This window comes from Macrobrachium nipponense, chromosome 5, assembly GCF_015104395.2.
Source record: "Macrobrachium nipponense isolate FS-2020 chromosome 5, ASM1510439v2, whole genome shotgun sequence".
Lineage (NCBI taxonomy): Eukaryota > Metazoa > Arthropoda > Malacostraca > Decapoda > Palaemonidae > Macrobrachium > Macrobrachium nipponense.
Genome location: NC_061107.1, coordinates 2,309,488 through 2,321,361, shown reverse-complemented (window position 1 = coordinate 2,321,361; position 11,874 = coordinate 2,309,488).

The following is an 11,874-nucleotide window of genomic DNA, read 5'->3' as shown; positions in this document are numbered from 1 at the left end:
AAATAAACGTGAAAAATAATCATCTTGATTATGTTCGTAAATGAGTGATCTATAGAAAGACTTGCATATCAGTGTTTGATATTTATTTGTTATTAAAAACAAACTAAATGCTATATTAGGAATGAGACATAGAAAATAAACGTGAAAAATAATCATCTAGATTTTGTTCGTAAATGAATTCAGCTGCTGCCACCAAAAAGTTGAACGAAATAAATAATTTTTTATTGTTTAATCTACATTTTTTTCCAGCATTGTTCACAGCCAGAAACTTTATTTCACCGATATATTAAAAACGACAACTTGTATCTCACTTCCTTGATTTTGTTTAAACGCAGTTTTACCCTGCAATATTTCCGTGTTTAAAGTTGCAAACTTTGCTGAAACATTTTTTTTTTTTTTTGTGAAGAGAAACGTCGGCGGATGAAGCCATTAATTTTAAATGTTTCTCTCGTGATTTCTTTTTTAAATTCCAGCGTCACGTGACTCGCTAATTTCTTGAAAAATTCTTAATTAGGTCTTCCTTGCCAACCTAATTAGCAGCTAATTGAACATTGAATTGAAGATAGAAATATATAGATAAATTATATAAAACTTCCTTTGCATAGGTTACGTATTTTAATGTTTTTTTTTTTTTCCCTCGGATTTACATCCCAGGATGATCGTGGAAAGTCGTTGGCTCACTTTTATTACTGAGATAATGATGATTTGATGAACTGAATTGAAATGAATGTATAAAATTTTAGGCCAAAAGCCAAACACTGGGACCAATGAAGTCATTAAGCGCTGAAACGGAAATTGGCAGTAAAAGTTAGAAAGGTGTAACAACAGGAAAACCTTGGAGCAGTTTCACTATGAAATCATTGTTAGGAGAGGGTGGACAGTAAGATGGAAGAAAGAGACTTAGGAAGGAGTTACAGTAAGAGGGACGAAAGGATTGCATATAGGGGTCGAAGGCATGCTGCAAAGAACCTTAAAGAATGCCTACCGTGCACCTCAAGAGATGCACTGACGGCATTATCCAATACTGCATATATTTTGCGGTTTTGTGATTGACCATTATAAATACCAAAATATGTAATTATAAAAAAAATAAAAATAAATAATATAACCAAGGTTAGGATTCGATTTCACAAAAGTCCTGGACTTTTGAGGTCTTTATATGACGCTGCTACATCGCAAGATGAACATATACGAAACAACATTTTATGTCAATACTTTCGGGCGGAAGAAACCCAAGCAGCACTATTGCGAAGTTACAATTATGTTCATCTTCACTGTTTTAACGGAGACGTCCACGATAACGCAATTGCACGCGGGGATGGGGGAGACTCATTTCGTCGTTATTACCTAGAGTTCCCTACCAAATGATGACAAAAACTAAAACAGTAACGTGAAATTTCATTCCGGAATTTGAGGTCAGAGAAAGGATAGGGATCTTCAGACTCCAACTTGAGGTAGTTAGAAATTATGGAGAACAGAGATTATGTATAACAAGAGAAGCTTCTGAAACTATTAAAGGATCTAATTCCTTGGTGAATGGAGTTATTTGAAAATTAAGGCCAGCGTGAATGTGGATATGAGAATAAACGCATTCGTTGGAGTTGGTGCAACGACTATACCAAGTCTAGAGAACTAGGCACTGGCGTTACAATATTATTATTTTTTTCTATCTGGACCCTTTTGAAGGCTCGGAATTTTAGAATAGACGCGAATATTTATGCGAGCTACCAAGACCTTTGTAATTTTCCAAGTTTGTCTACGAAAACAGGAAAAGGAAAATATAACAACCACAGAGAAGATCGTCTCCAATAGAAAGAAAAAAATAGTGCTTTTTGTTCAATACGAAAGATTTGTCAAAAAATCCAGATCACTGCTTTTGAAGGCTCTGAATTCCAGGGCAGAAATTTTGCAAGTATTAAAGTAGAATGTCCGTGCGAATACTGTTTTTTCCAATATATATAAATAAAACAGCAACGACAACCGTTTAACCAGCCGTCAGTGTCTGACCAGACGTGGAAATATTTCAAGCAATGAAATGATTTTAAGTTTCCTTTTGTTTTGTTTAGGGACCGCTTTCTATTCCATCGTTTCCCACTGACACACACACAAATGTATATATTTGTATATATATATATATATATATATATATATTATATATATATATATATATATATATATATATATATATATATAGTCCTTCCCATTTGTCCTTATGCAGTCCTACAACACGTTCTGATCATCTCCGTTGGCGCCTAAACTTTGGTCTCTGATATAATTGATGCACTGAGTTAATTATCTGAATTCATAAAAAAATAAGAAAGATCGTACCAAGAATATTTATGTCTAATTGTGCGCTGTTCCTTGTTCAAGTGACTTTTCCATTTTTATTTCATTATTCCTTTCTCTACATGTTCTCTTTCGTAACGTAATTCCTTGCTGACCTGAGATTTAATTTTGGTTATTTTACACACAAATTGCTGTAGGTATCAGAATTTTTTTTTCAGGCATAAATGTAACAGCGGTAGCGTCTCGTTCGAGAAATGAGGAATAATGCGTTACATAAATTTTGTCAATTGTACTCTACCATTCCCTTGTTCGGTCTCGATAAACGAAGTGAAAATGATTAAAGAAATGGTTCTTCTAGTCTACATTTTTCAAGTCGTCGAATTGTGAGACGGATTAAAGTACGAATTTATTGTTTCGCTACTAGGAAGCACGTATTTTGAATGACGGAACTGTAGAGACGATGAATATACCCAGCTGTTATCAGGCCTCTTAATTAATTATCTTCAACCAGATACATTACCAGGGATCAGGGACCAGTGACCATGGACCAGGGACCAAGGACCAGAGATCAGGAACTAGAGACCATGGGCCAGGAACCAAGGACCAGGGATCAGGGACCAGTGGCAAGGGATCAGAAATCACGGATAAGAGACCAGGGACTATGGGGAAGGGACCAGGGACCAAAGACCAAGGACCAGAGACCAGGGGGAAAGGATCAGGGACCAGGGGAAAAAAAAAAAAAAAAAAAAAAAAAAAAAAAAAACAAAAAAAAAAAAAAAAAAAAAAAAAAAAAAAAAAAAAAAAAAAAAAAAAAAAAAAAAAAAAAAAAAAAAAAAAAAGGATCAGGACTAGGGACCAAGGATCAGGGACCATGGGACAGGGACCAAACACCAGCGACCATGGGCCAGGGGGAAAGGATCAGAAACCAGGATCCAGGGACTAGGGACCAAGGACCAGGGACCATGGGCCAGGGTCCAAAGACCAGGGATCAGGGACCAGGTTCCCAGGGTCAAGGACTAGGGACCAGAGACCAAGGACCAGGGGGAAAGGACCAAGGACCAAGAACCATGGACCATGGACCAGGGACAAAGACCAGGGACCAGGGATCAGGGACAGGGGCAAGGGATCAGAGCTGTTATCAGGACTCTTAATTATGGATTTTTACCCTAACTTTGGGACTTCCTTACTGGGTCGTTTTATAAGGCCTAAAGGGGTTGGAGGATTTTTGGGGAGGGGGTTTAGGTGGTTGGGGGAGGGGTTTTGGGGTGTTTAGTGGTGGGGGGAGGGGGTGTAGGGGGTTTGTAAGGTTTCCAATTAAGACTGATTAATGGTCGGGTTTCCTTTTCCTAGCTCAGGCCTTTCTAAGTGGACGATTCCACGAACACATCTTCAGAATTCTTTTTTGGTAATTTACATTTGATCAACTTTATCTTTAATGAATTCATTTGCACCTCGAATTTGTTCTAGATTCTGTGAAAAAAAAATCCACCTGTAAGTTAGTTACGTACTGAGTTATTTGCCTTTGCTTTTGAACCGTTAAAAATAAGATTTAATCAAGACCTGTTGTTGTCAAATTATGCAAATGATTTCAGGAGTACTGTCTGCCAAAAAACTGGTGGAAGAGTTTCATAATTTTTCGTTCACCTGACGGCAGAGTTTCATCATTTTTCTTTTCAAAGATGGAAGAAATCATATGTAATTAAGTTAAAAACAGTCACTGATATCTTTAGAACATTATGTTATGTTATTATGTAAAACTATTTTCCATTTAGCAAAATTGACGTGAACAAAACGAGGTGATAAAAAACGTCATATCACAACCACTAATATGCATTACCAAATAGATAGGAGACACCTGTCACTAGTAGTATCGCATAAACAAAGTCCTTATATTATCATTTCAATATTAAGTTGAAGGTAGTTGAACTATTTAATTTGTTAGATTTTACAGAAAACATTGAAATCTCACAAAATGCTATCAAATTTAAAAACGAAAAAAAAAAAAACCGATAACCTAACAATGTGAACCATGCGACCTCACTCTATAGCTTTTGATGTTATTTATGTGCACGGGAATCTAATGTCAATGTGTCGTTTATCGGTCTAAGAAACATCCCTCGATGTGCGAGAGGCAATTAGGCACTGCAATCTGTGCAAGTTCCTGTTGGAGAGATATCAAGAAAGCTTAATAAACCGGAGAGAATCATACATAGATGAATCAAATTGTTTAAAGAACGGCAGCAAAGATTAGAACATGGGCCTAGAGGTGGAACACCTTGAAGCACCACAAGAGAGCAAGACAATACAGTAGTGTAAATGCTGCTGAGCAACATTCATTTGGGAATTTTGAATTCTAGTGCCTCGTCACGATATTGCTAAACCAGGAATCATGACTAGCGCTACGCTTATGACTGGTGTCTGATGAATACTTTAGATGGAGAGGAAGAGATTTTTAAATCTACACTTGAAATCTTTGATAGGTGTGTTACGACCTTATTTACGGCCGTAATTTCAAGGGTTCTTGTCTCTACTCAGAATTTGCGGTCAGTACAAATGTAACACAGCAACTTAGGAAAAATAGAACAAACACCTCAACAAAAGTTACAATATTTATTTACAAACACACAAAAAGAGGTAATGGTTGGTAACAATAATAACCAAAATAAATCAAGGGAAAACCAACCTTAAGATCTTTAAAAGATCACCTACAGCTAAATTAAACCCTAAGATAAGAAATAGGAAATAATAAATATGAAACTTCAGGCAGGTACCTTCCAAATAACTGGCCAGACAAAACTAACCTAAGAAAATAAGTAAGGCAGAAGGAAGCAAGAGAAAATAAGAGGGGAAACTTAAAATTATTTCTACCTAATACATACAAACTAACTTAAGTTAATAAACAATACATTACAAAAAATAACCTTACAAATTGATTGAAAGGAATAATCACGAAAGGATTAGTGAATCATCTTCTCAGGTCATACAAGATCCAGAAGACCGTACTGCAAACAAGGGCGTGCAAATCTACAGGTACCCAGTGATCCACGACGTCTTAATAGTTATAAAAACATCTCATACCTGTAGAAAGCCGCCCTACTTGTCTCCACGAGTTCCAAGAAGTCACTGACGCTGATGCAGAGGTCAACCGGGTCAAGCTGCAATGCCTACAGGCAACCCAAAATACCACGGGAACACCGAGGGTGGTAGCCTCCGAGATCCGGGACGTCAACGGATCTCGCACGCCACAAACTGCAACGTTCTCAGTAGATATAGCCAACTCGTTCGGAATCCTTCCGAAGAACGAGGGAAGGGGCGTGGCTGACGAATGCCGCGGGTGACAAACACCAGCGACCACACACAAGGCAGCGAAGGATTAAAGAAGCCGTGATCCAAATCTCCAAATCTCCGTACAAAACTGCAGAAGTGACCAAAGTTTAAGTGGCAAAGCGTCAGGCTGTGAGGAGGAACTCGAACTAACTCTGTCACGAATCACCACCCTTACGATCAAGCCTTCCACTCGAGTCAACACAGCTCATATGAGAGAAAAACAACGATCGTTAATACGGCACTTCAATGGTTCACTAATACCGGGGTGGGGGAGAAGGCGGTAAACAAAGCAAAACTGCGAAGTCATATGACTCCCTTACAGAGTTCATCGAACTAATAAACGATACTAACTTGTTAAAAAAAAACTTAACCATAAAACTAAGATCAGAAGGTTGGACAACTATTAACAAATTATAATGAACAAATTATGAAATTACTTTAATCTAATACCTTTCTCCCCCTACAAAAAAAAATTTAATCAAATAGAGTAAAATTTTTTATACAACCTAAAGAATCAATTAAATCTTAAAATAGCATCAATCTTAAAAGTAAAGATAACCTTAATGTAAACATGCATAGAATTATCTAATAAAGCACACACAATTGTGCATTACACATTCTGAAATAAAAAGGTCGGCATTAAATATACCTCAATTAAACATACCAATATATAAACAGTCTAATTAAATACAAAGCCTGGAATAAAATAAAAATTAATCGAACATAATTCTAAAGCGAAGAACAAAATGTACTAAATCACAGAAAATGATAAAGTTCTGAAATTCCAAAAGTTCTTGCTAAAAATTAAAGATATAAATGGCACAAAGACCTACCTATCAGCTAATAAGAAACTATTACTTATATGAACTGAATATTTCTTACCCTAATACTTAAACTAAAAACAACACTGGCAAAAAACAGAATTATCATATAAATAAACGAAACAACCGAACAACGTCGGAACAAACCATAAAGTTAGCACTTGCTTTCACTCTAAATGAACACAAAGAGAAACGAGCAGGGCGAAACAGGCAGGGAAAGACCAAACAAAAATAAACACTTTACATCCTAGACAAGGTGTCCGGGATCTTATTATCAGATCCTTTAATATGTTTAATTACCAAGTTGAGCTCTTGCAGCTGCAAGGCTCAACGTGAAATCCTTTGGTTAGACCCTTTCATCCGTTCAATAAACACTAACGGATTATGATCCGTCCATACCTCCACTGAAAAAGAAAGATTAGTTAAGTATGAGATATGGTACGGATCAGATCTACTAGAGATATAAGGTTTCAGTCTATTAATGTGAAAAACAAATCGACACTTTCGTTTGGTCCCGGGAGCTTCTATTTTCATAATTAAGATCGGATACCTTCCTCAACACCTTCCAAGGCCCCTTATACCTTGGTTCAAGGAAGTTATCCGAATCAGTACCCAACACCAAAACTAATTCCCCAGGCTCAAACGACCGTGCTCGAGTTTTCTTGTCATAATTAATCTTCATAGCAGCCTGAGAGCTAGCTAAATTTTCTCTCGCAAACTTCCAGGCGCTAGAAAGTTTTCCTCTAAGATTATCAACAAATTCACCCACGTTCGTCTCCTTTATTTGATCAGATTCCAAAACCTCATAAAATTTCTAAAGGGCCCCGTATTTTTGTCCAAAGGACTAATTCAAAAGAGCCACGCCCGTGGATGAATTTGGATGACTTCTAAGAGCAAAGAGAGCAAAAGGAAGACCCTTATCCCATTCCTCTCCAAGCTCATAACAAAATCTTCTTAAAATTGATTTAAGAGTGTTTGATGGAATCTTTCCACCACTCCCTGACTCTCTGGATGGTAAGGAACACTAGTAGTGTGCAGAATGGCCAGATCTGCACACTTACTTCGAAATTCCTTACTAGTAAAATTAGTTCCACAATCAGTTTGTATCTTACGAGGGATCCCATACCTCGAAAAGAAAATTACCACTGGTCAAAAATCAGCCTTAGATGTGACTTTCTTCATGGGAATGGTTTCAGGAAATCGTGTCAGGAAATCGTGATGCCCGATCCATCACAGTCAGTAAATAGATAAAACCTGTTCTAGTTTTAGGCAGAGGGCCTACTATATCAACTACCAGCTCATTAAATGGCTCCCCAATAGCTGGTATGGGATATAAAGGTGCTTTTTACAATTGTCTGATTATGTTTACCTACACTTGGCACACTGGACATTCTTTCACATATTGTTTTACTGACGATTTCATTCCTGGCCACCAAAAACATTTAGCCAACCTACGGAACGTCTTCCAGACACCAAAATGACCAGAGAATGAATCATCATGAGATAAATTTAATATTTGTCTCTGAAATTGAGAAGGCACCACTATTTGCTCAATACGGGACATTTGGGGATCATTAGCAACCAGGGGACGACTCACCCTATATAATATGCCCCTTTTTACCCAGAATCGAGGCTTCGTCAAGTCAGAAGTATCACCTAAATCAAATTAAACTCTCTCTTCTGGGCTTCAATAAAGCTGCTCGATCCCAATCGGGAATTACATTATCACTACTTACTACACTACTTACTACAGACCCGGGTCTTCCTACATCTACGTCTACCTCTAAACTACTTAAATTTAACTCTTCATCATTATTATTTAATAAGTCTGCAGCCTTGCGGCAGTCTCGTGGTAACCGCCACTGGACACTTATTGATTGACAATATTGGGAATAATTCCTGGCCATCACTATTAATCATATCATTTCCTAATATGCCATCAATACCAGCTATAGGAAGACTCTCGACAACGGCCAACTCGGTCTTTCCATAATACCCAGGGAATGACAACATTACCTCTACTAAAGGAGCTGAAACTATTGTGTTCGGGAAACCTCCCAGAACAATAAAGTTCCCTGAATACTTCACCAAACCTTTTAAACTGCTTTCCCCCCAGCACTAACGACCGAGCAGACCCTGTATCTCTCAAAAACCTAACATCAATAATGACGGAATTATAAATTACTTTACCAGGCCATATGTATTTATCATATTTTAGTCATTCGTGTGGATTATTATTTCCATCTCCGGGCGTACTATTACCACCACTACCACTATTTATTATCGTAATTTTACGTCAGGAGATGCACTTGCATTAAAGCCACAGGATTATTCCTTTGAAGATAATTTGTTCTGGCGTGACACTGAGCTTGGAAATGACCGGGTTTATTACACCAGAAACAAGTCTTCATAGTACTATTTCTCGTTCCAGAATTACCTCCATTGGAAAATACACGAGTACCAGGTTTACTCGTGAATTTTCCATTCTTACTAACAGGGAAATTATTCTGAACCACAGAATTCTTAGGCTTATTATTATCACCTCTTATTCCTTTATGAAAATTCGCTGACTTTACTACATTATTACTATTCATATCCTTGCTGGCGAAATTGCCTGAACCTGTTCTATGGGTCAAGACAAATCGTCAGCCACTTGAGCTGCCTTACCTAATTAGTGACCTTCAATTCTTCCAGATAAATTCTTAGTTCTTTGGAGCAAGATTTCTTAAACTCCTCCAAAAGCATGAGTTCTCTCAAGGAAGAAAAAGTGACAACTTGACGACTTTTCAACCAGTCGTCAAACTGTTCCTCCTTGAACCTGGCAAATTCTACATACGATAAGGAAGGATGTTTATTAAAATTCCTAAAACTTTAACCTGTATGCCTCAGGGACCAAATCATAGGCTTTTAAAATTAGTGCCTTTACCTTGTGATAATCCCTGGCTATCCCTTCTTCTAAGGCATTATATACCCGGATTGCCTTGCCTACCAGTTTACACTGAATCAGCACTGTCCACATCTCTGGTGGCCAAGACAACCGAGCTGACACCCTCTCAAAGGCCTTGAAGAATTCAGGAACATTCCTTTCATCAAAAATGGGGACCAATTTTAATGCAGCACCAATATTAAACCTGTCAGGCTGACTACCTCGTGGGGTGCTAAATTGGTTAGGGGCCCCCTGTAACCTAGCCATTTCCAAATTAAGGTTGGCCATCTCTATCTCATGCCTCCTCACCCTCTCGTTCTCCGCATGTTCCAATTTCAACAACTCTATCTTTTTACAAATTAAGTCATATTCCTGAATTTCCTTTGAATCAGAATTTACAGGAACTGTAGGAACTGTTGGCACTAAATTCTCTTCAGTTAAGAAGGGGTTTGTGGTAATATTTCCTCTTGGAGGCAAATTGGCCGGACCTTCATAAATGACTCCAGTCTGAGGAGGATCATCAAATAACGAAAACCTGCACCACCTACTAATTCCATTATCACTACAACTAACCTATCATCATTCCCTAATTCACTACCTCTATCACTAATATTTTCCCCAACTAACCCTTCAGCTTCAGCCAAACCTTGCACAACACTGTTCTTCACCATTATCAATAACTTCCTCTTGGTATCCGTCATTTTGAACGGAATACCTAACCACCTAGCACAACTAACAAGATACTCCTTACCTAGTACTGGTAAATGCCTAATACAGTCGGCAGACCCTAAGAACTCTGCAGGACTAAACTCAAAGTCTTCCAAATTAATTCCATCCAAGTGTAGGAGAGAAAGGTATTTCCAAAAATAAATACTATAACCACCACTGAGGAGCGTTCTAAAGTCCCATTTACTGTGTACACCTGAGCGCAAATCCTGTCACGGTCGCCAGATTGTTACGACCTTATTTACGGCCGTAATTTCAAGGGTTCTTGTCTCTACTCAGAATTTGCGGTCAGTACAAATGTAACACAGCAACTTAGGAACAATAGAACAAACACCTCAACAAAAGTTACAATATTTATTTACAAACACACAAAAAGAGGTAATGGTTGGTAACAATAATAACCAAAATAAATCAAGGGAAAACCAACCTTAAGATCTTTAAAAGCATCACCTACCAGCTAAATTAAACCTAAGATAAGAAATAGGAAATAATAAATAGGAAACTTCAGGCAGGTACCTTCCAAATACTGGCCAGACAAAACTAACCTAAGAAAATAAGTAAGGCAGAAGGAAGCAAGAGAACAAGAGAAAATAAGAGGGGAAACTTAAAATTATTTCTACCTAATACATACAAACAACTAACTTAAGTTAATAAACAATATATTACAAAAAATAACCTTACAAATTGATTGAAAGGAATAATCACGAAAGGGTTAGTGAATCATCTTCTCAGGTCATACAAGATCCAGAAGACCGTACTGCAAACAAGGGCGTGCAAATCTACAGGTACCCAGCGATCCACGATCGTCTTAATAGTTATAAAAACATCTCATACCTGTAGAAAGCCGCCCTACTTGTCTCCACGAGTTCCAAGAAGTCACTGACGCTGATGCAGAGGTCAACCGGGTCAAGCTGCAATGCCTACAGGCAACCCAAAATACCACGGGAACACCGAGGGTGGTAGCCTCCGAGATCCGGGACGTCAACGGATCTCGCACGCCACAAACTGCAACGTTCTCAGTAGATATAGGCCAACTCGTTCGGAATCCTTCCGAAGAACGAGGGAAGGGGCGTGGCTGACGAATGCCGCGGGTGACAAACACCAGCGGCCACACACAACGGCAGCGAAGGATTAAAGAAGCCGTGATCCAAATCTCCAAATCTCCGTACAAAACTGCAGAAGTGACCAAAGTTTAAGTGGCAAAGCGTCAGGCTGTGAGGAGGAACTCGAACTAACTCTGTCACGAATCACCACCCTTACGATCAAGCCTTCCACTCGAGTCAACACAGCTCATATAGAGAAAAAACAACGATCGTTAATACGGCATTCAATGGTTCACTAATACCGGGGAGAAGGCGGTAAACAAAGCAAAACTGCGAAGTCATATGACTCCCTTACAGAGTTCATCGAACTAATAAACGATACTAACTTGTTAAAAAAAAAACTTAACCTAAAGTAAGATCAAAGGTTGGACAACTATTAACAAATTATAATTAACAAATGATTATTTACTTTAATCTAACAGTGTCTAATGAATAAGCAAACTTATCTTTGATGGATGAGTGATTCAGTTAGGCTTACTCCTTTTGTTTTCTTTTATATCGGTGGCCAGTGAATACCACGGATAGGGAGAGAAACAGTTTCAATGATGTATGCATTTTTTTTTCTTCAAATCTAAAAAATACATTTTATTGGGAGATACTTTATTAACATCGGCCTAATCCCTCCATCACTTCTATACGCCACCTCCGCTCTCTTCCACATCTCAGGTGACTCGATCCGACTTCT